Raw genomic sequence first — 27,052 nt, 5'->3', positions numbered from 1 at the left:
ACATTGCAGAGAAATCTAAAAGGATGTGCACTTTTGGATTTGGCAAGAAAGTGATCGTTTCAGAGCACTGAATTTAGCAATAAAGTGATCATTTCTGGAAGAAGAAAAAAACTTCATTTGGGAGGTATACATGGAAGCCAGATCTCAAGGGATTTAGCTGTAAGTTGAAGATTTTTTTTTTGAGACCTGTTGAGTTATTTTTGTTGTTGTTCAGGAATTAAAGTCATGTTCATAGTTTGTTGAGTTTGCTCTTTCTTTCTTTCTTTCTTTCTTTCTTTCTTTCTTTCTTTCTTTCTTTCTTTCTTTCTTTCTTTCTTTCTTTCTTTCTTTCTTTCTTTCTTTCTTTCTTTCTTTCTTTCTTTCTTTCTTTCTTTCTTTCTTTTGGAACCAGAGTTTTGTCTTTCTTTACTTCATAGCATTTCTGTTGTTCTCTGTCATCTTTCCAAGGGCACTGATTATTGGTGGTTCTTCAGAAAAAAACTTCTACCAACTTACTTAATGTTCTAGGTTGTTGTTCATATAGGCTGGATGACTTAAACTCATTAGTTGATCCTTGTAGCATTCCTACCAGCTCCTCATTTGTTCTATGTCCCAGCTCTCTGTTAACCATTTTTAATCTACCTTCCCAGTCTGAAGAGGATTATTTTTGGCAGAAAAAAACAGACCCAATGAAAAGTTGAATAGTTTTGCTTTCAAACAAAAAAAATCATCTGTTATCATCTCATCTACCCCCAAGAAGCAGTCCTATTCCTTCTTTGATTTTCTCTTGCCGAACACAGCCTTAAAAATATTTTTTCCATCGTGTGTATAGAGGATTTGTTATTATGTGTATGTGTGTGTATATATGAGGGGGTATGTGGACTGCATCACTTCTCATGAAGCTGGAAATTCATACTGTAGCAGCATGGGAAGTTTCCTCAGAAGAGTATACTTGACCAAAGGCTCCTGGTTCATCACTTGGTCCCACATTCTTTTGGTCTTATCCTTGACTTGGATGGATTTCTGAGAAAAAGGAGGAAAACATAATGGGTAACTTCAGGGTAATTGTTATATGGGACTTTTGGAGGACCCAAATGGTGTCTGCAAACAAAGAAAAGAAGTATAGGCAGGAGGGGGAAATGATGAGAAGGTTCAGATTGTAAGCTATAGATCACCTGGAACTGTATTACTGACCTATATAAAGCCGTGGCTCCCTTCTTTTCTTCAGGGAGAAGCCAAATTTCCTGGTATGCTAGTCAATTCTTTCATTTCCCGTTTTCCATTGACTCTTCCCATGTGCTTCAGTCAGCACTGAAAATTTCAAGTTCCTCATTTAATGTTATGCTTACGCTTTTTAACTGGTTATTTAGTATATGTATACATACAAACATATATACACATATACACATATAGGTGTGTGGTTGTTATATAACCAGTGAAAACTATTTTAGTGCATTGGCCAAGTTATAAACTTGGCATATATTATAATATAAATATATCATATATGAATATGTGATATTGCATGATATAATATACAAAATATTGGATACATACATAATTGCATGGAGAGAGAAAAAACACTATATTCCTTTAAAGAAAGAAAAATTATGTTCTCCTCACTTCATGCTAGGAATTGGAGGCAGGCCAAAGATATAGTAAGCTTGATATTTTCTTATCCCTGTAGCTTATATGAGTCCCAATTCAAACCATTGACTTATTTTCTTTTCCTTTTTTATAAAAACCAAGAGCTAAAAAGTTGTAATGTGGAACCAAGCAACCATATACTCTAGTAGTCTGAGTTATCAGCTCTGAAGTGCTTGGAGTGTTGGGTGATTTGATTCTAAGCATTTGTGATCAAGCTCATTCTGAGCACTCCAGACACTATTTTTATAGGAGTAGGCCAATCTGTTGTATACATGCCTCATTACCTTCCCTCTTCCATCTTCTGGACATCTCTTTTAAAAATTAAGTTGGAATGAATAGAGCACCGGCCCTGGAGTCAGGAGTACCTGAGTTCAAATCCAGCCTCAGACACTTAACACTTACTAGCTGTGTGACCCCGGGCAAGTCACTTAACCCCAATTGCCTCACTAAAAAAAAAATTAAGTTGGGGGCAGCTAGGTGGCACAGTGGATAGAGCACCGGCCCTGGAGTCAGGAGTACCTGAGTTCAAATCCAGCTTCAGACACTTAACACTTACTAGTGATGTGACCCTCGGCAAGTCACTTAACCCCAATTGCCTCACTAAAAAAAAAAAATTAAGTTGGTTGATGACTTCCCTGTGCAATCTCACTGTTCTCTTTACATAGTTCCCTACTTTCTTTATCCTTTGGGTTGTATCTATTTGTCTTCAGCATTTCATTCTTGAGAGTATTCTAGCCATCTTGAGCTCATTTCCCCTGAAAAATTAAGGCTGCCTCCATACTATGATGAGGCATCAAAGGACTTTAGTGGAGGATCTCAGATTATTAGTTTCCTTTTATATATATGTCCTATCTGTCTCAAACCATAAGCTCCTTGACAACAGGATTCAGGTCTTAAGAATGTTTGTTCTAGCTAATGATGTTGTTCTGAGTGCTGAACTTAGTCATTTGCAACTCTAGTAGAGGGTTGATTAGCAGTATGTGCAGGTACCTTTGTTTCTGCAGTTGTGAACAGTGAACTGAACTTTTTCTGTGTTTCACATTGGATCATGTGCAACTAGTATACTATCCAACACATGTTAAGTGCTTTAAAAAATCTTGTTGGCCCCATTCCACAGGATCCCTCCTTTAAAATGAGTTTGTCTTATAAATGTTTGAATGATTCATAACCATCTCCATGCTGTCTGAAAACTCAGCCAATCATTTAATTTATTCATTTGGATGTTCTAGTACCCATAGCACAGGGAAAAGAGACGGAAATGACTAGGTCAAGATTTGATATGTTTCCTTAACTGAATTTGATCCATGCAAACAGCCAAACTATGTAGAGCAAGCCAAAAATCTTACTCTTTCAATAAATAGCTAAAAATCTTAAAGAGCTTAAATAGACAACTATACTGATTTTCCATATTACATGGACAATTAATTGCATGGTAAGGAGGGTTAAAGGAAAACATTTTAGTGGCTCTAATGTCTCAGTGGTGAAATTGACCCTGGATCAGGAAAAGTCAAGTAGTATCTTCTGCACTGATCCATGTCTTAGATTTGAAGCTCAAAGAAATTTGGAGATCATCTAGTCCAATTCCCTCATTTTACAGATAAAGTAAGTGAGTCTCAAAGAGGTTAAGTGATCAGCCAAGGGTCACACAGCTAGTGGTAGTATTTGAATCACACCACAGACTACAAATGCAGCATTATACATTGGGTTTTCTCTCCCTTTTGTTACATCCATTCTTTTCAGCCTTAAAATCTATAATAACAATAATAATAATAATAATGATAATGATAATAATAATAATAATATAAGTGCATGTTAAGGTTTGTAAGCTATTTTACAGATATTATCTCATTTTATTCTCACAACAACCCTAGGATTTAAGTGCTGTTATTGTCCCCTTTTACAGATATGGAAAGTAAGACAGAGAGATTACAGTGATTTGCCCAGGTTCATACAGTTGGAAGACCAGTCTTCTTGACTCCAGGTCAAGCACTCTATAATCATAATTGATTCTAAACCTGCTAGTGTGGTCATTGCTATTTTTCCATTCTGGGATTCTACCATGTATACATGGAAAAACAACAGTACTATGCATAATCAACTATGTGTCCCCACACACTGACCAAATAACAGAGAGCAGAGCTCCAGATAAGAATCATATTCTTATCCTTTTACCTTCTCCATCTCTCATCATATTAAATTAAATGCAATGCACTAGACTGTGAAGATCTTTTTGTGTTAGCTAACTCTCCCAGCTTAGTGTCATCTGTAAATTTGATAAGCATACTGATAAAAAACAGATCCATGGGGCACTCCAATGGAGACCTGTCAAATGAACACTAGGCTATTAATGAGTCTGGACATTCAATGCATCTGAATCCATCTAATTGTAGAAGGGTTTATTACCATCTAATCTACATCTCTTCAACCTTACTTCAAGAATAAGAATAGTATGAGATGCTTTATCAAATGCTTTTCTAATATTAGGGAGACTGTATCTAGACCATTCCCTCAATATACCAGTTTAGTAACTGTCACAAAAGGAAATAAGATTAATATAACATGACCTGTTCTTCATGAAACCATGCTGGCTTTTCATAATCACTGTTTCCTTTTTTAGATGTTTATTAACCATCTCTTTAATGATCTATTTCAGATTTTTCCCAAGGTCAACTTCAAGCTCTTGACCTATGTATTACACACTATTTTCTTTTCTTTTTTGAAAATTAGGACATTTAGGGGCAGCTAGGTGGCACAGTGGATAGAGCACTGGCCCTGGATTCAGGAGGACCTGAGTTCAAATCCGGCCTCAGACACTTAACACTTACTAGCTGTGTGACCCTGGGAAAGTCACTTAACCCCAATTGCCTCACCAAAAAAGGAAAAAAAAAAAGAAAAGAAGATAGAAAATTAGGGCATTTGCCCTTTTCTAACACTATGATTTCCTTCCCATTCTCCATGATCTTTTATATTTAAATTTTTTTTTTATCACGAACTTTAACACCAGGAAAAGAGCACATATGCACAGAGCACAAAAAGAGGATTATATATGAAGCTAAGTTTTTATTTCATACCCCTTGCTTTAAAAAATTTAAAAGCATATCATAATTTCTTCACATTATTTTCAAAACTGCCCTGCTTATCTGTGCTTTCTTTGGAACTTTGTTCTCTTCTATACATTTTTAAAAAAATGTTTCAGAGCCCTTCTTTTCCTTTTTTTTTTTTTTTTTTGGTAAGCATTAGTACTATCCCCCAAGAAAATCCAAGAGAAAGAAAAAAAACACCTCGTAACAAAGAAGCAGTTAAGGAAAACAAATAAATGCACACAGTGGCCATGTCCAAAATTTAGATTTTCTTTCATCTTGAGTCTATCATCTTTCTATCTAACATGTTTCTCAGTCTTCTAGGGGAAAAAATGGTTAGTCATCGCTTTTGAGTCTTTCAGTTTTTTCTTTATAGTGTTATTATCCTTGTATAAATTGTCCTCCTGGTTCTGCTCACTTCGTTCTTCACCAGTTCAGAACTGCTCTCTTTCATTATATCTTATAGCACAATACTATTCCATTGCATTTCTATGCCACATTTTGTTCAGCCATTCCCCATTTGATGAACACCCTTAGATTCTAGTTCCTTCATTTTCTTCTGTTTTTTCTTTTATTCCCATCTTTAAGATAAAAAAAAATTTGTTTTGCTTAAAACTATTCCCCCCAGAAAAGAAAAAATTAATTAATTGATTAATTTTTTAAAATAAAACTATTCCTTCCCTGTTATTATCCTCTTTGATATTCTCTCCTTGTGATCATCCTCCTCTTAATGCCCCCCTTTCCACCCAACCCTCACCCAGCTTCCCTTGCTTATTTCCTGTTGAATTTGATATATTTCTACCATACTGTTCGTGTGGTTGTGTGTTCAGATAAGAGTAAGGTTCATCTGATGGCCACTCCCTCTACCCTATCATCAGTGTTTACATACTTCTTGAAGATCCAAATTATAAAAAATAACAACTTCTACCTCTTTCTTACTCCTTTTCTATGTCAGTGTATTCCTTTCACCTTCATCTTTCTCCTTTTACCATTCACTTTAATCTTTTCACCTTTCACCTTCCTCCACTTCTAACCCTCAGAACAGAACCAGTTCATTCCCAGGTCCTCTTTTTTTTTTTGTCCAATACATTTTTTTTACACATTAAGGTTCTGAAGAGACACTTGTTTCTTCTCTCCTTATTAGAATGTTGTCCATGTATCATCATAAAGCACCTTCCAATTGCTCAAATAAATTTACCTTACTCAATTTCTCTTGATTTTGGGGATTGTATTTCACAGTTCCTACTCAGCTCTGTTCTCTTCATCAAAAATAGTTGAAAGTGGGGCAGCTAGGTGGCGCAGTGGATAAAGCATTGGCCCTGGATTCAGAAGGACCTGAGTTCAAATCTGGCCTCAGACACTTGATATTAGTTGTGTGACTCTGGGCAAATCACTTAACCCCCATTGCCCCCCCCCAAAAAAAAGTTGAAAGTTTTCGAATCCATTAGTAAATTCTTTCACCTCCCCACCCCATACGAGTATACTCATCTTTATATGATAATTTGTTACTGGTTGTAAGCCTGTATTTTTTGCCTTTTGGAATATTATACCCCAAGATTTATTCTTAGTTTTAGTATAAGTTGCCAGTTCTTGTATGATACTGGTTGCTTCTTTCTGGATGCTTACAATATTTTTTTCTTTGATATGGAAGCCTGGATTTTAACTATAAACATTCCTGTAACTTTTTCTTTGGACTTTTTTTTCAGGATATTATCAGTATATTCTTTCTGTCTTCACTTTGCCCTTTTGTTTCAATATAATGAAGCATTTTCAGTTATGATTTATTGAAATAATGTCCAGGCTTTTTAAAAAAAATCACCTTTTCAATGGCTCCAGTGATTCTTAAATTGTCCTTCTTTGAACTGTTTTCTACATCATTTGATACTGACATTAGGTATCTTAATTTTGTTCTACTTTTCAGTCTTTGGTTTTTGTTTTAGTATTTCTTGCTATTTTGTGGAATCATTGATTTCTACTTGGTCTCTTCTGGTTTTGGTTTATTCTAATTTTTAGTGAGTCCATCATTTGGGAAAGGTAATGTCTCTGCTAAGCTAATTATTCTTCCAATTCTCTTTTAGAGCTTTTATTTTTATTTTTTATCTCTTCATTTTCCCCAGTTTTCACATTGTCCATGTAAACAATATTTTTTTTCTTGAAAGTCATTGTTTGTAGATATTCTCCCACTTTGGGGGATCTTTAGACCAGGAATATTTTTTTTGTACTAGTTAGTGTTTTCTTTGATGTATTTATCTTTAGTTTTAGTTTCTGAATTGGGGTTTTGTGCCAGCACTAGTCTTTGCATTTTACTGAATTTTGAGGTGAGGTGCTCAGCCCTCATTGGTTTCACCCTGGGTCCCCTAGGCTCCTACACTGACCTCCCAGAGTTGGGTCACCCTTAAACCTTTAAGGTGCAAAGCATTGTATTCTCACTGCTTTTTATGGCATCTCAAGACAAAGTACAAGAGTCTCTGGCTACCTGGTATATCCCACTTTGAGTGCTTCTGTGCCATTCTGGTTACTGCCACTCCCTCTGGCTTCCAATATCCCCATCCTGGGTTTTGTTTTTGTTTTTTTTAACCACTCTAAGGCTTTCGGACCTTCCTAGGTCCTCTTCATTATTTCTGCTTCTGGACATAGTCTTGTAGGCGCTTATGTCAGTCACTTATCACACAGGGAGTACGCCTAAGCTAGTGCAGGCTTTGCTGGCAAATTCCTTTCCTATTAATTACCCATAAACAATATGAAAGCTATGGGTTTGGCTTTATGTGCAGTTCTGGAGAAATCACTTATTGGAGTTTTCTTTGGATTTCTTGATCATTATTTAATATGGTACTGATTTTAGGGTTTTGTTGAATGGTTTTGTGGGAGTTAGGCAGAATGACATTGTTTAGACATCTGTCCTGGCTATAAGTCCCTGATATTTCAAATATTGCTGGCAGTTGCTCAGCAATAACATCTACCAGTTTTTCTGTCCTTGAGGATATATTTCATCTGGTCCCAATGAGACAAATTCATCAACAGCATGTAAGCTTTATTTTTACTATCTCAGTAATTATTTTGGGTATCAATCCCTTGTTAGCCATTTTTTTCTTTTAATTCCATTGCAAAGGTAGAGAAAACAGAAGCAAAAGAGTAAGTATAGATGCTTCCTTTCTGTTGTCAGTTTTAACCAGTCTTCCACCATGATTCAGAGTGATACTCCTTCTTTGATCCTCTTTTTTCTTATTTTATAACATCTCCTACCTCATCTTTGTTGTTGTCAGGTTTTTTTTAACAAGCCTCAGCTTATTTTTACCTTTAGGTCTCCTGACACTGTTTTTATAGAACCATGTCACCCTCTTACATTCAACTTTTTTTGGAAACAAGTTTTGGTATCTTCTTTTTATATTGCCTGAATTACCCCCACTATTATTCTCTTTCCCCTTTGTCAGGGAGGCATCCCATAAAACAAATTATTTTTTTTAAAAAAGAAAATGAAATCAACAAACAAAAAGAAGCAGAAGAAACAACAACAGAAACAGGAAGAAGGGGGAGGAAGGGAAACATAGTTAATCAATATAGCTAAAATTTATGAAACTATATGTAGTGTTGCTCATTTTTTGATCTCCCACCTATCCAAAAGAGTTGGGCATGCAGTTTCTTCTCATCTCTTTAGGCCTATGCTTCTTCTTTGTAATTTTGCAATATTAACTATAATATTATTATGTATATGTGACCAAAAGACATTCCTTTATACATAAAAAGTCAAAAGATACAAACATCTCAAAAGAATAACAAACTGTTAATGACCATATAAAAGAAGGTTCCAAATCACTTATAAGGGAATAAAAATTAAAACAATTCTGAGTTTTTACCTCATACCCTTCAAATTAGCAAAGGTGACATAAGATTAGAGTAATTTATGTTGGAAGGGTTGAGGAAAGATAGGTACACTAGTGCATTGTTGGGGAGCTGAGAGTACCATCATTTTAGAAAGCAATTTGAATTATGCAAATAAAATTAACAAAATGTCCATACGCTTTGACTTAGACATTCCAGAAATAGGCTTATATCCCAAGGAGTCCATTAATAAGAGTCTATAGCACCAAAATATTTATAACATCATTTTAGTGATAGTTTATGATATGCTAGCATAAACTGGAAACAATTAGATGACCATTGATTGGAGAATGGCAAAACAAATTGTGGTAGATTAATGTATTGGCATATTGCTATGCTATGAGAAATGACAAATATGATGAATATAGAGAAGCATGAAAAGATGTGAACCTTTTTAGAATAAAGTAAACAGAGCTGAGAAAACAATATAAATAATATGAATTTATGACAATATAAATAAGAATAACAGCCACAAAGATAATTGAAAGTAAATGCTACAAAATTACAAAGAACACGGGGCAGCTAGGTGGTGCGGTGGATAAAGCACTGGCCCTGGATTCAGGAGACCTGAGTTCAAATCTGACCTTAGACACTTGACATTTACTAGCTGTGTGACCCTAGGCAAGTCACTTAACCCCAGTTGCCTCACCCAAAAACCAAAAACAAAACAAAATTACAAAGAACAAACATGGCTCCAAAGAACAGATACGAGAAAATACCCTACCCCTTTGCAGAGGCGAAGGGTCCACAAGTGTAGTACATTGCACACATTTTCATACTTTTTTGATGCATTTATCAATTTTGCTAGGGGAGAGTGGTTTCGGATTTTTTTCCTTTTTTCTCTAAAATATTATTTGTTATATAGGATGGCTCTTTGTAAAAGGTTAGGGAGGAATACTGGGAAAATTTGGTGATATAAAAAATGGTATTAATTAAAAAATGTTTATTCATTTTGAACTTAAATACAAAAAGAACCCAAAAAAACATTTCCACATACACAGCACAACATAAAAAGAAGATGCAACATAAAACCATGAGTTTCTATTTCACACTGCTTACTTTTTTTTTAACCTATGTACTTCAAAGTGTGGTAAAAAAGTGAAAGTTTTTTTAACAGTCAGTTAGTGATAACTGAAAGACACCAGTTTTTCGAAGGACCACCCATTGGGGAGGAGACCATAATGAACCGCCAGTCCATCTGCTAAAGCACTCCACTTCCGGGGTGCGAGCTTAAAAGGCAAGGAGAGAACGGAAGTGATGTCTTTTTCCGCTCTCCTCGCCCGCTGGCTTGCTCTGCACACACAGATGCTGACTCAGGTTCGACTTGGCCTGGTCCTCCGGAACAGCACGTGCTTGACGCGGTTCTCAACCTCAGAGAGGGCCTTGGGTTTTTGGTGAGTTCTATACAGAATATAGACTAAGCTTAGATCTAAGACTATTTGTTTGTATTTCTATTTTCCTATCCCTCTAATCAACATCACCTTGTTTTGTTGGCTAAGTAATTCCCAAACAATAAAAGCTCTAACTAAAGATCAGAGGCTTCTTCCACTTACTGGTCTGGGAGATAAATAAGGGAAAGGTTAAAGAGGAGTTTAATGCTCTTATATCCAATTTTAAAATCTCACAAAAGCTACCCTGATTTTCTTCCTTTTTTTTTTTAATCCAAGAATCTTTTTATTATGTTTTTTAGTCATTTATGCCATGAATTCGTAGGGGATTGGTTCCAACAGCTCGGGTTCCTTGCCATTGGTCCTCACAAAGTGTGCTTCTCTGGGTGGAGCAGGCTGATGTTTCAGTTGAACCCAGGTGCCTTTTTCTTTGGCTTCCTTCTTCTTCTGGTCATTTTCTTTTACCCTCTTCAGGAAGCTATCTCTGCTCTTAGAATGCTTAATATGCTCAATACGCACATTAATTCTCTTGGCTAGAATCTTGCCCTTAACCTGTTTGTTTAAAACAATGCCTACAGCAAGCATGTTGAGTAACATTATAGACCCGTCCAGTCTTGCCATGGTAACATTTGTGGGGCATTCCTTGCTGAACTGTGCCCATACCCTTGATATCTACAATATCACCTTTCTTGTATATTCGCATATATGTAGCCAAAGGGACAACACCATGTTTTCTAAAGGGCCTAGAAAACATGTAACATGTTCCTCTCCTTTTTCCTTTTGTGTTCGTCATTTTGGCAACTCACTGGAATATGGCGGAGCCGGTGGAAAGCTACCCTGATTTTCTGTGCTTCCTTTTAAGTTTTCTTTTGTTATCTATCGGCTGTGCACTTTTTTTTTTCTCACTCCCTCCCCACCCCACCCCATTCCACTCTAGAAAAGGCTACTATTAGACAAAAAAATGTGTCTTTGTCTGTATATGTAAAACCATACTATACAGACTTCCATTTATCAGTTCTTTCTCTGGATGTGAATAGCATCTTTATTCATAGGTTCTTAATAGTTGATTTGAATATTCATAATACTCAAAATAACTTAGTCATTCGAAATTGTTCTTAGAACAATATTGCTCTTACTGTGTACAAATTTCTTTTGGTTCTGCTCATTTCCCTCTTCATTATCTCATGCAAGTCTTTCCGTTTTTCTAAAATCAACTAGCTTATCATTTCTAATACCACAGTAGTATTCCATCACAATCATATGCCACAACTTGTTTAACCATTTCCCAACTGACAAGTGTCCCTCAACTTCCAGGTTTTTTTTGTCATTACAAAAAGAGGTGCTATACATATTTTAGAATTTAAAAGTTCTTTTTCTTTTTCCCTAATCACCTTAGGAAACACACCTAATAGTTGTATTACTGAGTCAAAGGCTATATACACAGTTTTAAAATACTTTGGGGATGGGGCAGCTAGGTGGTGCAGTGGATAGAGCACCGGCTGGCCTCAGACACTTAACAATTACTAGCTGTGTGACCCTAGGCAAGTCACTTAACCCCAAATGCCTCACCAAAAAAACAAAAAAACAACTTTGGAGATAATTCCAGATTGCTCTCCAAAGTGGTTAGATCAGTTCCCAGTTCTACCAATGGTGATTTAGTGTCCCAAATTGTCCATATCCCATCCAACATTTGTCTTTTTCCTATTCTATCATTTTATCCAATCTGATAGGTATAGGATGATATCTCAAAATTGTTTTAATTTGCATTTCTCTAATCAATAGAGATTTAGAGCATTTGTTTCATATGACTAGTTTTGATTTCTTCATTAAAAAAACTGCCTATGCATATCATTTGACCATTTATCAATTGGGAAATGAGTCATAATCTTGTATATTTGACAATGCCCTACTATATGGTCATTTTTTTATATAAAGGTACCATGTACCACTGAGAAAAAGGTGTATTCATTTATATTCCCATTCAATTCTTTCCATATATATATCCTATCTAGTTTCTATCTAAGATTTTATTCACCTCCTTAACTTCTTTCTTATTTCTTTTTTGTTTAGAGTTATCTAACTCTGAGAGCGGAAAGTTAAAGTCCTTCACTATTATAGTAATACTATTAATTTCCACCTGTAATTCGTTTAACTTTTCCTTTAAAAATTTAGATGGGCATGTGGTGCATATATCTGTTTTTCTTCTGATTTTTAATGGCATTTCTTTAATATTAAGGTCATATATCCATTTTGAATTTGTGAAATATGATTTAAGCTGTTGGTTTAAATCTAAGTTCTGAAAGAACTTAGTGCTTTCCACTTTTCCCTAAGTTATTCACATTTTGTCTCTCCCATTAGAATGTGATCTCTGAGGGAAGGGCTCTTGGTTTTGCCTTTCTTTGAATCCCTAGCCCTCTTAACAAATGCTTATTGACTTGATTTGACTTCATAACTCTATCAGTTGATACCAACATCAGCCTCAGGTGGCCTCATTTAACCCAGTTATTCTTTTTGCTGGCTCCCTAGTATATCCTATTTATTATCATAGAACTATTTCTGTTTTATAAACAGAAATAGGCCATCCCCCTTTTCTTTTATCCATTATTCCACCATATACTAGAAATTACAAAAATAAGCATGGACCCACCAATCCACCAAAGTATTCAGATGCAGTCAGAGCTGGTAAATTCAGGAAGCTAAGTAATTCAGGAAGCTGTGGTTGAGATATGAATAAACAGAAGAAGACACCAAAAATAAAGAAATGGTATGAATCCAGGGATGTCCATGATCCCAGCCTAAGGAAAGAGAATAACTCATAGTTACTACTGGCAAAGCCAATATGTGTCTAATGGTCACCTTCTCTAGAGTGAGGTGAGATGGGAAGGAGAAAAAAAAAATAAAAGTGCACAGCAGATATGACTTGTCCATAAGATCAATGCCTACAAGGTAATTGTCCAAAGTAATTCCTGGAAGAGATGAAAAAAATAAAAAGGACATAAGTTAAATGATAACTCTAGTAAAAAGGATTTAGGCTGCAAATGAACAACATAGTACAGATGGTAAAGAATCCTTGCATAAGAGACTGAAAATTAGAATGGATCGAAGAGAGATCAGTGACTCTGTAAGACAAGAACACTGAAATAAAATCCAAAGTGTAAATAAATAGAAGAAAAGCTATATCCTATCAAAAACCACTGTCCTAGAAAACAGGTAAAAGAGACTCTAATAATAGTTATACTAACCTAAAAACTAGAACAAATCCTGGATATCAAATTCCACAAAAGCATAAATGAAAACTATCCAGAACTATTAGAAACAGAGAACAAAGTGAAAATAGAAAAAAAAATCTACCCATCATTTCCTGAAAGAAACCTTAAAATCCAGAGGTTGCAGATGAAAGAAAAATATTGCCAGCAGCCAAAAAGAAAGCATTTAAACAAGGAACCGCAGTCAGGATCACACACAAACTGGACAGGATAAATTGGAGATAATCAAAAGAAAAAAGGTACTAGATTAAGAGATTAAGATGATCAAAAGAGAAAAGGTATTAGATTAAGAAAGATTGGGAAGGCTTCCTATAGAAGATAAAATTTTATCTGGGACTTAAAAGAAGCCAGGAGGCAGTGATGAAGAGGAAAAGAATTCCAGGCTCATGAAAATGTAAAATTATCTGGAACATTCAGTTCAAGTTGTATAATAAGCCGTTGGAGATATGAAACTGGAAGTCAGCAGAAGAGTTAGGGATGGATAAGTAGATTGGAGAATCTACAGAGATAAAAACTGAATCCATGGCAATAAAATAATTTAGAGGAAGAAAGAAAAGGGTCCAGGACAGAGCCCTTTGGAACATATATGGTTGAGGCATAACCTGTGTCTAGCAAAGGAGACTGAGAAAAACCAGGAGAGAGTAGTATCATGAAAATCTAGAGAGGAGTCTATCAATGCGAAAAAGGCAATTCACAGTGTCGGGGGCTGCAGAAAGGTAAAAAAAGATAAAGACTAGGAAAGGCCATTAGATTTGGCAGATCATTTGTAAATTTGGAAAGAACAATTTCACTTAAATGATGAGGTCAGAAGCCAGATTGTAGAGAATTAAGAGGAGGGGAAAAGAAGTGGAGACACCTCTTGTAGACAGCCTTCTCAAGAGTTTAACCATGAAAGAGAGTAGAGATGTAGGATGATAGCCTACAGGGATGGATGGATGGATGAAATGAGAGGTTTTTGAGAACTGAAGTGATAAGGGTATATTAGTAGGCAGTAAGGAAGCAGCTAGTAGATATGGGAAGAGTGAAAGTAAGTGAGAGATGATAGAAGGGGCAATCTATTGGAGAAGATAGGATCACTTGCTCATGTAGAAAGGTTTGCCCTGACAACAAGAAGGGCTATTTCATCATATTAGATAAGGTAAAGGAGCAAATTACGACAGAAGGCATTTGGGAGATGTTAGTTGAGGAGGAAAGAAGATAAAACTCTCAGTGGATGACCTCATTTTTCTTTCAGTGAAATATGAGGCAAGTTTCTTAGTGGAGGGTATGAGACCACTATGGGAGGCTTGAGAAGGTTTGGAGGAGCCCTTTTAATAAGTCAGTAAGGGAGGTGTAAAAGGATTGTTTTATTGCAGTGAGAACCAAGGTAAGATAACATGATAAAAATTGTAGTAGATTCAGTCACTATGGTTTCCTATTTTCACCACCTTTTTTTTCAGTAACATGTGATGGCAGAAGTAATCCAGGGCTGAGGTTTGGTAGAACTAGATTGGCAAAAAGATAAGAGAGAAGTGAAGTGGATTGAAGAAGGTTATGAGAAATGTGAAGATTGAGAAACTTGGAGGTCAGTTTGTTTGAGGGAGTATCACTATGTATGTTGAATGTCTCCTAATTTGAGAGCAGGAATTGGAAAGGAGAGCTAGCCTCAAAGGAGGAGGAGAGATTACTGAGTGATGAAAGTAGAAGGGAAGTGTGAAGTGGCTATGAGGAGCAAGGAATATCCCAACTCCTCCACCTTTAGTTTAGGGGAATGCAACCAGTGTTAGAGGCTGTGTCATCAGGAAGGAACCAGGTCTCAGTGAGAGCCAGAAGATGACAGAAGTGGGAAAGGAAAAGATTTAAGATGAAAGCAAGTTTGTTGCCTACCAAGCAAGTATTCTAGAGAGCACAGTGTAAGGTGTGGATAGTTTTAGAGGGTGACATGGTGGTGTGATGTTTAAAATCTAAATTGTGGTCGCCTTAAATTAGAAGCGTCAGCACCAGTCTTTGGGCATTAAACATTTATTAAAGCATACAGATATTCACAAGGAGTTCAGAAAGTTAAGAAAAAGCCTATCTAGCCTAGAGTTCCAGCCTGGTTGGGTTCTTCCCCAAGTCCTCCTCCACGAGTCTGTTTTAATCAGGAACTCTCTCCAGCAGACTGATTGTGGAAGCTTTTTATTTTTATTTATTTTATTTTTTTTTTACATATAAGGTATTTTATTTTTTCCGTTACATGTAAAGATAGTTCTCAACTTTTGTTTATATAAGCTTTACAATTTTAGATTTTTCTCCCTCCCTCCCCTCCCTCCCCCCTCCCCTAGACAGCAGGTAATCTGATATAGGTTATATCTATATATCTATATACATTTATATATAGATATAGATATATGTACACACATATCTATATACACATAATAACATTAATCCTATTTCTGCATTAGTCCTGTTATAAGAGAAAAAATCAGAGCAATGATGAAAAACCTCAAAATAGAAAAAAAAAACAACAGCACCAAAACCAAAAGAAATAGTATGGTTCATTCAGCATCTATACTCCACAGTTCTTTTTTTTTTTTTCTTGGATTTGGAGATCCTCTTCTATCATGAGTTCCCTGGAACTCTTCTGTACCGTTGCATTGGTGAGAAGAATATAGTCCATCATAGTAGATCAACACTCAATGTTGATGATACTGTGTACAATGTTCTTCTGGTTCTGCTCATCTCACTCATCATCAGCCCACGCAACACCCTCCAGGTTTCTCTGAACTCCTCCTGCTCATCGTTTCTTACAGCACAATAGTATTCCATTGTATTCATATACCACAACTTGTCCAGCCATTCCCCAATTGATGGGCACCCCCTCAACTTCCAATTCCTTGCTACCACGTAAAGAGCAGCTGTAAATATTTTTGTACATGTGGGTCGCTTTCCCCTTTCCATGATTTCTTTGGGAAAAAGACCTAAAAGTGGGATTGCTGGGTCAAAGGGTATGCACAGCTTTATTGCCCTTTGGGCATAATTCCAAATTGCTCTCCAGAATGGTCGGATCAGTTCACAGCTCCACCAACATTTGTATCCACCCTGGATATTCTTGATTTTTTGTTTTTCCAGATGAATTTTGTTATTATTTTTTCTAGCTCTATAAAATAATTTTTAGGTAGTCTGATTGGTATGGCACTGAATAAGTAAATTGATTTAGGTAGTATTGTCATTTTTACTATATTAGCTCTGCCTATCCATGAGCAATTGATATCTTTCCAATTATTTAGATCTGATTTGATTTGTGAGAAGAGTGTTTGGTAGTTGTGTTCATAGAGTTCCTGGGTTTGTCTTGGCAAGTAGACTCCCAAGTATTTTATATTATCTACCATTACTTTAAATGGAATTTCTCTTTCTATCTCTTGCTGATGGGCTTTGTTGGTCATGTATAGAAATGCTGATGATTTATGTGGATTTATTTTATATCCTGCTACTTTGCTAAAGTTGTTAATTGTTTCAAGTAATTTTTGAGTTGATTCTCTAGGATTCTTTAAGTATACCATCATATCATCTGCAAAGAGTGATAGTTTTGTTTCCTGTGGAAGCTTTTTATAGGTCTGGAACAGAGGCAGTCCTTATACACTGCTTCAAGCTGTTTGGTTGGTGTCATCCAAATCCATTGGTTCTGAAAGTGTTCTCAAGGTGTGATTGCAATCCAGTTAACTTGAAGTAGGTTAATTAGCAGTTAATTACTCTCACTTGATTCAATCAGTCTAGATTAATCTCCAGGTGGGTCTTTGAGTATCTGCTAAATCCCATTATTTCATCACAGTGGGGAGGGTGAAGTTTGGTTTGAGGAGGATGGGAATAAGGAAGTAGGTGGTAGGAGATAAAGAATGGGGTTTGAATAACAACACCAGAGGTTTCAGGGTCAGGAAAGGGCATTAATTAATCATTGATGAATGAGTTATTAATATCACTAGAGGTTTAGCATCAGAGTAGAGTCATTTCAGAGTGTTAGCTCAAGTGAGGAGACCAGAGGAGGTGAGGAGCTGATGGGATGCCATCCTTCCTATCCCTTTAGGCAGGCCAGTCCAAGAGATAAGCACAGGGACCTTTAAGGAATGGCATCTCTGTCCACTACAGGCAGGAAGGGCAGACTGAAAGAGGGAAAAGATCAGCTCAGGAGTCCATAACAGGATAGAATAGTAATTCAAATTAATTAGATGTTAAACAACTTTATTCTAAGAATCCCTGGACCAAAGAACACATCACATAAACGATAGAAATTTTCATCAAAGAAAATGACAGCAATGAGAAAACATAACACAACTTTTGGGATTCAGCCAAAAAGTCTCGAGGGGAAATTATCTATATCCAAGAAATTTCATCAAAAAAAGAGAAAGACTAGATCAGTGAATTGGGTGTGCAAGAACCACCACAAAACCTAGAAAACCAAAAATAAATTTAAAACTCCAAAAGCAATTTTTAACCTCAGAGTTTAACAAAATGAAAGGGAAAAAAGCATTGAATTGATAAATAAAATGAGGAGAGAAAAGGAACAATAATGAAGTAGTTGAACCATTCATTAGTTTGATCTTAAAAAGAGAGAAAAACCAAATAACAGTATCAAAATGGGGGAAACCAACACATGAAAAAAGAAAATTATGTGATTTTCCCCAATTATATGCTAACAAAATTGACAATTTAATGAAATGGATGAATCTCTATAAAAATATAAAGTACTTAGATTTACAGAACAAGAAATAAAAATTTAAAAAATATATACCTAAAAAAAACATTTTGAACAAGCCATAAATGAACTCCTACAGAATAAAAATGACCAGAACATGATGGATTCACAATAACAACAATACTAATAAAACTAGGATCTACATAGCAGTTTCAGACAAGGAAGGCAGGTTATGGGGTGAAAATTTTATGCCACCAAGAAGCACAAAGTATGAAGACAATGGATAGGAGTTCAGATACGGAGGTTGGAGGATAACAAAGACAAATCTTTCCTATTTTGTTTTTGCTTAGTTTGAAAATAAGTGAAATTTGGGCAGCTAGGTGGTGCAGTGGATAGAGCACTGGCCCTGGAGTCAGAAGGACCTGAGTTCAAATTCGGCCTCAAACACTTAACAGTTACTGGCTGTGTGACCCAGGGCAAGTCACTTAACCCCAATTGCCTCACAAAAAAAGAAAGAAAGAAAGAAAGAAAGAAAGAAAGAAAGAAAGAAAGAAAGAAAGAAAGAAAGAAGAGAAGAGAGAGAAGAGAAAGAAAGGAAGAAGAAAGGAAGGAAGGAAGAAGGAAGGAAGGAAGGAAGGAAGGAAGGAAGAAAGAAAGAAAGAAAGAAAGAGAAAGAAAGAAAGAAAGAAAGAAAGAAAGAAAGAAAGAGAAAGAAAGAAAGAAAGAAAAAAAAAGAAAAGAGAAATTACAAGTATTTTAAAGCACTTATTATGGGCCAGGCACCATGCTAAGTACTAGGTGCTGGGAATACAAGCACAACAAATAATCCCAACTCACAAGGAGTTTATGTGGGGGTGACAAGTAAATATAAAAATATATACAGCATAAGTATAAAGTTAATAAATACAACTATATACAAAGCAAATATAAGGTATTTTGGGAAACAGGGCACTAGCAGTTTGGAGGGAATCAGGACAGGCTTTTCATGTCTCCTGAGAAAGATCATCTTAAAGCCTCTCCAGATTTACCCCCGATTGAATATGTGGGAAGAAGATCCCCAGGATAATATTGAAGTTATTGGAAACTGGAACAATGGTAGTGCCTTCCAGAGAAATTGGGAAATTTGGAAAAGCAGAGGATCTAGGGTAAAAGATGAGTTCAGTTTTAGAGATGTTGAGTTTAAGATGTCTTCAGGACATACAGTATAAAATGTCCAGTATGTAAGTGGCAATGCAGGGCTGAAACTCAGAGGAAAGATTGGGACTGGATGTATAGATCTGAGAGACATCTGTGTGGAGATGAAAGATAAACCCATGAGAATTGATGATGCTATCAAGAAAAAGAGAAGCAGCAATCAAAGAGATAGCATTTGAAACAGGAGAGAGTATTATTGAGCAGGGAGGCAGGGAGGAGGGGAATGGAGAGAATAGCCAGAAGCAAGGGTGGTCAGATATAGCATACAGGTCAAGAAGGCTTAAGATTGAGAAAAGACTATCATATTTGGCTATTAAGAAATCATTGGTAAATTTGGAAAAAACAGTTTCAATTGAATGATGAATTTGGAAACCAGATTAAAATGAGTGAGAGTCAAAGAAATGGTGACAGTGACTGCAGACAGTTTTTTCAGGGGATTTGGCTAAGAAAGAAGAGAAAGATATATGATCACACCTCGAAGGGTCTAGTGAAAGTTTGATTTTTTTTTTTTTTTAGGATAGGAGAGATTTAGGCATGTTTGAAGGTAATAGAGAAGGAAGGAGTATATTGAGAGACTTAGGCATGTTTGAAAGTAGAGGAGTAGAACAGGAGAAGTTGAAGATCTGAGAGAGTGAGGAAATGATTGAGGATGTAGTCTGCTGGAGAAGACTAGAGGGGATAGGCTCAAGTGCACATGTAGAAGGGTTAGTCTTGGCAAGAATAAGGTTTGTCTCTTTTTCAGTCGGGGGGGGGGGGAGTAAAAGGAGAAATTGTCTTGGTCATCTCATGCTGAATTAAGATCACAGATGAAGAGCTGTAAGGAACCTTTAAAATTAACTGGTTCAGGGGGCAGCTAGATGGCGCAGTGGATAGAGCACTGGCCCTGGATTCAGGAGTACCTGAGTTCAAATCCAGCCTCAGACACTTAACATTTACTAGTTGTGTGACCTTGGATAAGTCACTTAACCCCAATTGCCTCAAAAAAAGAATTAACTGGTTCAGGGGCAGCTAGGTGGTACAGTGGATAGATAGAGCACTGGCCCTAGATTCAGGAGGACCTGAGTTCAAATTCGGCCTCAGACACTTGACACTTACTAGCTGTGTGACCTTGGGCAAGTCACTTAACCCTCATTGCCCCCCTCCCCCAAAATTAACTGGTTCAACCACTTCCCAGATTTTCAGTGTAACCCATTCAATCTTTGTCCTTCCTTATCCTGGGAGGAAGATGGAGAAAAGGAGGGGAAATATACTTGCTGCCACCCCCAATCCAGCTTCCTTTCCTTTGTTAATGTGATTCAACACATAATTTTCCATATTCTTATTTTAGGGATCTCAAATCAATTAATCAGTCAATTAATTAAGAAGCTTTTATTAAATGTTTACTGTGTGCCAGGAACTGGTTACAAAAAAGGGCAAAAACATAAAAACAGATCCTGCCTTTAAAGAGCTCATGAAGGAACATCATATTAAAAAAAAAAAAAAGGTACCTACAGCTACATAGAGTATACATTGAAGATAATTTTAAAGGGAAGACTCCAGTGGCTGAGGGGATTGGGGAAAGGATTACTTGGAAAGGTGGTATTTGAGCCAGTGGAAGCCAGTGATGCCAGAACGTGATGAATTTCAGGCATGGGGAATAATTGACAGCCAGTTAAAGGCATAGAAATAGAGTATTGTGTGGAAAGAACAGCAAATAGGACTGATTGTAGAACTTGTTGAGAGCAGGAAAGTATGAGAAAGTGAAAAGGTAGGAAGGATCCAGGTTTGAAAAGGCCTTAAATGACAGAGGACTTTATATTTGTTCCCAGGGATATTAGGGAGATATTGGAATTTATTCCACAGGGGTCTGATATGGTCAGACTTACTTTTTAGGAAAAGTAGCTTTGATAACCATGTAGAGGATATATTGCAGCAGGGAGAGACTTGAGTCAAGGAGACAAATTAGAAAGCTATTTCAGTAGTATACTCAAAAGGTGATGAGGGCCTAAAGTAGGGTGGTGGCTGAATGAGTACAGAAAATGGGATGATATAGGAAAGATGTTGTGAAGGTAGAATGACAATATTTGTCAGCTGACTGGATATGGGATGTGAGAGTGAGGAATAGTAACTGGGAGAATGGTAGTGCCCTCCATAATAATAGGGAAATTCAAAAGAGGGGACAGTTTGGGGGAGTGGGAAGAATAAGTTCTATTTGGACATGTCATGTTAGATATTCCTCTCTGCCATAGTTTTAAATAGGCATTTCCCTTGAATGATAATGTTTTGCTCTGTATTATGTTCTTGTATGTTCATGTTGCCCATGACATAAGTTTCCATCTTTTATCCATGGGATGTTCAGTTGTCTATGAAACTAAATTAATATCAAGTTTCTGGATTTTTTGTGTTCTAGAAAAATGTAAATAACAATAATTGAACATCAAACAAATAAGAAAGTCCTTCCTAAATTTTTATGTAAGCAAAAGAAAGAAAATTGGGGATTGGAAAGGGTGTGTTGGTAAATGTTTAACAACTAGCTCTCCAAAAAAAATTTACTTTGGACATATTTTAAAGTTTATTCTACATTATTTTTTTTTCTCTGGCTTCTTGAAAACTACACCAGGGGAGAAAAGTCTCTGGCAGTTTCTTTCATGACAGAAAGACACTGCTTTTTGCTTAACTTATTAATTCTTTTTCCTTTATTTCATTCCATCTGGTTAATCCAGTTCTCCCCCCTGTTTTTTCCTCAGTTAAGCAGTCAAGTAGAATTCCTTTTCTTTTCCCCCTCAGCTTTTTTTGTTAGTTTTTCATTTCCTTGTGTGTGCTTTTTCTAAAAAAAAGATTTCTTTTTCTCATTCTCTTCATTATTGTCTTGCCTTTTTGTCTATTTCAGAATTATTTTTTGATTGATGACATTTATACTTATTTATTCCTTCTTTAATTTCTGTATTCTTCATAGAATTAAAGCTTCTAAGGTATCCATTTGCTGTAGTTGTGGCTGTAAGACCAGAGCTTTGATGTTGGGTTGAAATGAGGCACTTGCAAATCAATGAACATTTTAACAAAGGAGTTTATTTTACCCTAAAACAACAAGAATGTGCAACAAGAACACAGTAGCATTTAGCTTCTGTGGACACAGATCCCCTTGTCTCCATTTGGAAACATGTCTGGTCAGCGTATCATCACAGTTTGGCAACTAGCATGGTCTTAGGCACCCACCGACTCTGAGAGGCCTAGACTATAGGAGGCCCTAGGTGGTCAGGAAACTGTTAGGGAAGCTGAGGCCAATTAGGCCCAAGGGTCACTTTGTCTTCTTTCTGATAAAATCTTTTATGGGAGGAAAGAAGATGTCATGGAAATGCTGGCCCTCTCACATTATTTTACTTTTCATCTCTTAAACACTTTCCATCTCATTGCCTGCCCCTTGATCCTCTTTTTCTGTTGTACTTAACTCTGAGACATAGCAGTTCCTGCAGGTAATAGAGAATATAGAAGTATTGCTGTGTCTATGCATCCTGTCTTTCAGATTTATATATTTTGGTTGTATAGAAATCATGTTTTCTTTTAATGTTTTTGTTTTTGCTTCTTTTCTTCCAGATTGCCTTTCACTTCTGTGTATTTGTATTCCCAATCAGTTGTTCTTTCTTTTGCTTCTTTGGTGAAGTGGGCTAACACGGATTCAAGTTTTTATATTCTACCAAGTATTTCTGTTACACAATCCATAAAATCTGCTTTTTCAGTTTTTATTTCTCTCTTAGACCATTTAAGAACACAGTCATGTGGTTGTGGTTCCATGCTTTCTTGGGAATTCACAGGGTTCTTTGCCTCATCAGGGATTGATTCATTTTCTTTGTCTTTTGGCATTTATCAAATGAGGTAAAATTTGAGGTAAAGCTTTTAGGATAATGCCTAGCACATGATAGGCTGTAATAAATGCTTGTTCCCTTCCCCCTTCCCTAGATATCTGAATTCATTTAGAAGATCTGTAGGTCATTTCCTTTTTGTTATTAATATCTTCCCTATTGGTTTATCTGCTTGTTCTCAAGATCTTTAACTTCCTCTCTGATATTTGGTCATGTCAGTCTTTTTTCCCCACATCATGCTTCTTATGCTTTGATGATGGTTTTCTGGGGGCTGGATCTCAAATTAGGCAATTCACATTTCACCAGCATTGGTCTCTGACCCAAGTGATTTCTGGGGAGACAGAACCAGCCATAATGAAATACCAGTCCCCATTTTTTGCAGACTTGGTGGATATGCACACATATTGGCATCTTGCCCCAGATCCCTTTATTCCTCATTTCTATGGCTGAGCAATGCTGCAGCATTGAGCACTGCCACACTGTCATTCCAGCCAGAGCAAGCTTCTGGCTTTTGTCTGGTCTCCAGGGAGGTGGGGGTAGAGTTTGATTCTGTTGCCAGCTCTTGGTTGGCTTGTGTAGCTTTGCCAGAGTATGATGAGTTTTGATGGAATGGGTGCTGAGTGAGCTTGTTAGGGATTACAGATTAGCCTTCTCTGCTATTAGTTCATCAGGTTGTTATCTTGTTCAATTTCTTGATGTCTCAGACAGCAGAGCTCACTGAAATTGCTTTATCTCTTGCTTATTCTATTTTGGAGAGGTTCAAGAGGATTGGAAAAACTGTCTAGTCCTCCTTCTTGTTGGTGACATCACTAGAAAGACATTGAATATGGTTTCATGGGCAAACTGTCTGATTTTTTATGTAAGCTTACCTAAGTACAGAGAAAAATATCACAATTAGGATTCATTATGTAGTGAATTTGGCCATGACAATCAAAGAAAAATACAAAATGGTACTCAGTCTTCTGTGATTACTCCCCCTCCCCCCTTCCACCTTCTGCTTTTTTTGTTATTTGTTTTTTTGTTTTGTGTTTTGTTTTGTTTTGTATGGGGCAATGGGGGTTAAGTGACTTGCCCAGGGTCACACAGATAGTGTCAAGTGTCTGAGGCTGGATTTGAACTCAGGTCCTCCTGAATCCAGGGCCTGTACTTTATCCACTGTGTCACCTAGCTGCCCTTACCTTCTGCTTTTGCAATGATGTTAGAAGAATGACAAAACAGTGGTGGTAAGAATTATACAAATTTTAGTCTATATATAAACATTAATTTAACCATTGTCCAGTGAATGGCTGTACTACTAGAAGAACTGTAACTCAGCAATCTTGGCATCCACACTAGAAATGAAAGCAGAAAACAAAAGGAAGTTGCAGCTAAATGAAAGGTTGGCTAACAGATGAGATGAGAAGTGGCAGAAATGACTGGCAACCAATGTGCCTGAATCAGCTGTTACAGTCTGACCATCAACAAAGAGAAGGGATAGAAATAAAAAACAATTTAGAAGGCCAAAAATGGGAAAATATTATTTCAGTTAAAAGAAATCCAACCTTATATATTTAAACAAGCTATTGATTGCAAATTAGGGAACTTGATAAAAGAACAGATATTGATATTGACAACTACCATTTGCTAAAGACATGTAAAGTGAATGCCACATCATAGAAAGTCTAAAAGCCACCTTAGAAAATCTTGAAATCCTTGCTAAATGAGAGATGTAGCAGCTAAAGGCAACAAAGATTAGAATATAAATTAGTTTAGTGAGTCTTTCAATAAAGTGTCTTCTATATAAATGGGAAGATCATTTAAGGTTTCTTGAAAAATGCAACAAAGGAGATACCTTTCTCTGACAACTCTGATTATAAACATCAAGTGAAGCACACAATAGGAAGACTATACTCCTTGTGTGTAGGAGTTTATTCTTTGAATTTGTATTCATATCCACAGAGCCTAGCATAGTATCTGGCACACAGTAGGTGTTCGGTTATCTATCTATCTATCCGTCTGTCTGTTTGTTTATTTGTTTGTCTGTTTGTTTGTTTATATGCACAAATGTCCAGCACAGAGTAAAAGTAAAAATAGAAGAGATGTTCCCTAAAGACAGTAAGGTTCTCTAGATACTCATGGCAGTAAATGGCATTGTATTGATTGTATCAAGCCACAAACTATGGAGAGCCTACTAAATGATGTTCATAATCATTCAGAAGAATATAACCATTCAAAAAGAATGATATATTTTGGTATGTGACTTATTTTAGTTCTTTACAAGTAACAAGTATTTTCTTTCATACCTACCTCTCCTGCCCCACCTTTGAAAAGGCATTTACTCAACTGGCATAGCAAAAACAGTAGTTATAAAGCATTTCCCCCAAAATCTTTACTCGCTTCCAAGAGAATATGTAAAGATTCATAGAATCAGGGAAGAAATTGGGAATAAACTTAAAGCAGATGTTAGTGAGACAGGTTTGTAGGGAACAGATGTGGACAAAGCACCTCACATGGGATACCAGTGCCTTGTTATTCTTTCTTTCTCTGGAGCGTCCCCATGAAGTTCACTCAAGAATAGCATTTCCACTGGATGAGTCAACTCACTTAATCATTAGTCTCTTCACTAGGCATAGAATCTCTGTTATACAGGTTGAACTTGCTCATGGATGATTAGAGGAGATTTTCCAGCCTCTGGGGTATTAACTGTGCTCTGTGCATTATACTGCTTTCTAAAGCTTTTTGTAGTGCTCTTTCAGTGAGGACAGCAAACCTTAGCCTAAGATTAACATAATTCTTTCCAGTTTGACTTTCTTAGCGCCTTGACTGAAGTTTGTCACCTCCACATAAGACATAAAAGAAGTCTGGGAGTTCTTGTTTGACACTTTTTACTGGTGCAGAACAGTTTTCTTTTGTGAGGGACCCTACCCCTTATGGTGAAGATCTGTTTACCTTTCCAAGATTCTAAATGACTGAGGATAAAGGTAGGGAGTCTTTGCCCCAGAGCAAATTCGTTATCTTTGTTGATGACCCTTTCATATGGAGATGAGGTATTCAATTTACTGACCCCTTAAGTGGCATATAATATACTTCCTTTTTAAAGACTTTACTTTTCATTGTTTGTCTTTGCCCCTCCCAACTTTCAGTTTTGTTGAAGTCTCAGTGGATCACACCTTTACTTACAAATCTATAAAATTTGGCAGTTTTGCCCATGTTTGCAGTTATTTTACTGTTGAACTTTTTTCCTTTGTCTTGCATGATTTTCAGAATAATTGATTGGCATTTCTATAGAATAATTCAAATCTGGTCCCAAAGATGTCTGAAAACATCCTAGTTATGTACCTCACTACCATTTGAACTCCAAGTTTGAGACCATTCTACCCATAGGTGATATATTTGTGAGAGAGTGTGGCCCAGGTTTCTGGGAAAACTGTGCTTGTTATTTTTACTTTGCCATCTTAGTAACTGCCTTTAAGAGTTTACTGACTGCCTATTTAGTAGAAAGCATAATTCTGTGGACTTGTGAACTATGGAGTTAGGAATACAGATCCACAAGGTAAGGTAGGTACATCTTGTGAAAGCAAGTATAAATGAGAGAAGTAATGCAGAGGGGCTGTTATATAATAAATGTAATAGCTTATACAATATAGCACTTTAAGGTTTAAAAAGTGCTTTTTTTTCTTACTTCGTCTTCACAACAACCCTGTAGTACAACTATTATGCCTATTTTATAAATAAGGGAAACCGAGGCTAAAAGTTGTATAGTGACTCGCCAAGGGTCACATAGCTAGAAAGTGTCTGAGGCAGGATTTGAACTCAGTTCTACTTGACTTCAAGCTGCCCCATACATATATAAAATGGTTGTTAATAATGAGCACTGTTTCAGTAGAGATCCTCCAAAGACTATATCTCTGACAAGTGTATTAAGAATTTCATTTATTAAAAAAAATTCAACAAGATTATGATTTAAGAATGAGCATATAAAATTGCTATATTGAGGGGCAGCTAGGTGGTGCAGTGGATAAAGCACCAGCCCTGGATTCAGGAGGTCCTGAGTTCAAATTCGACCTCAGACACTTGACACTTACTAGCTGTGACCTTGGGCAAGTCACTTAACCCTTATTGCCCCCACACACACAAAAAAAATGCTATATTG

The 27,052-nt window shown here is 36.5% G+C and overlaps 2 protein-coding genes and 1 pseudogene across 3 annotated transcripts in view; 2 read left to right on the top strand and 1 right to left on the bottom strand.

Annotated features, from left to right (window-relative positions):
• Positions 1 to 27,052, top strand: part of LOC122752702 (zinc finger protein 850-like) — a 1,092,329-nt gene that overhangs the window by 801,592 nt on the left and 263,685 nt on the right.
• The window catches only part of PMP22 (peripheral myelin protein 22), a 61,499-nt gene that overhangs the window by 11,991 nt on the left and 22,456 nt on the right, over positions 1 to 27,052 (top strand). The gene's annotated exons all lie outside the window — the stretch shown is intronic.
• Positions 10,231 to 10,783, bottom strand: LOC122752717 (annotated as a pseudogene).

The sequence above is a fragment of the Dromiciops gliroides genome, chromosome 4 (assembly GCF_019393635.1).
Source record: "Dromiciops gliroides isolate mDroGli1 chromosome 4, mDroGli1.pri, whole genome shotgun sequence".
NCBI classification, from domain to species: Eukaryota; Metazoa; Chordata; class Mammalia; order Microbiotheria; family Microbiotheriidae; genus Dromiciops; species Dromiciops gliroides.
The sequence above is the reverse complement of the archived record's forward strand: the minus strand, read 5'-3'. Positions and strand labels throughout refer to the sequence as shown.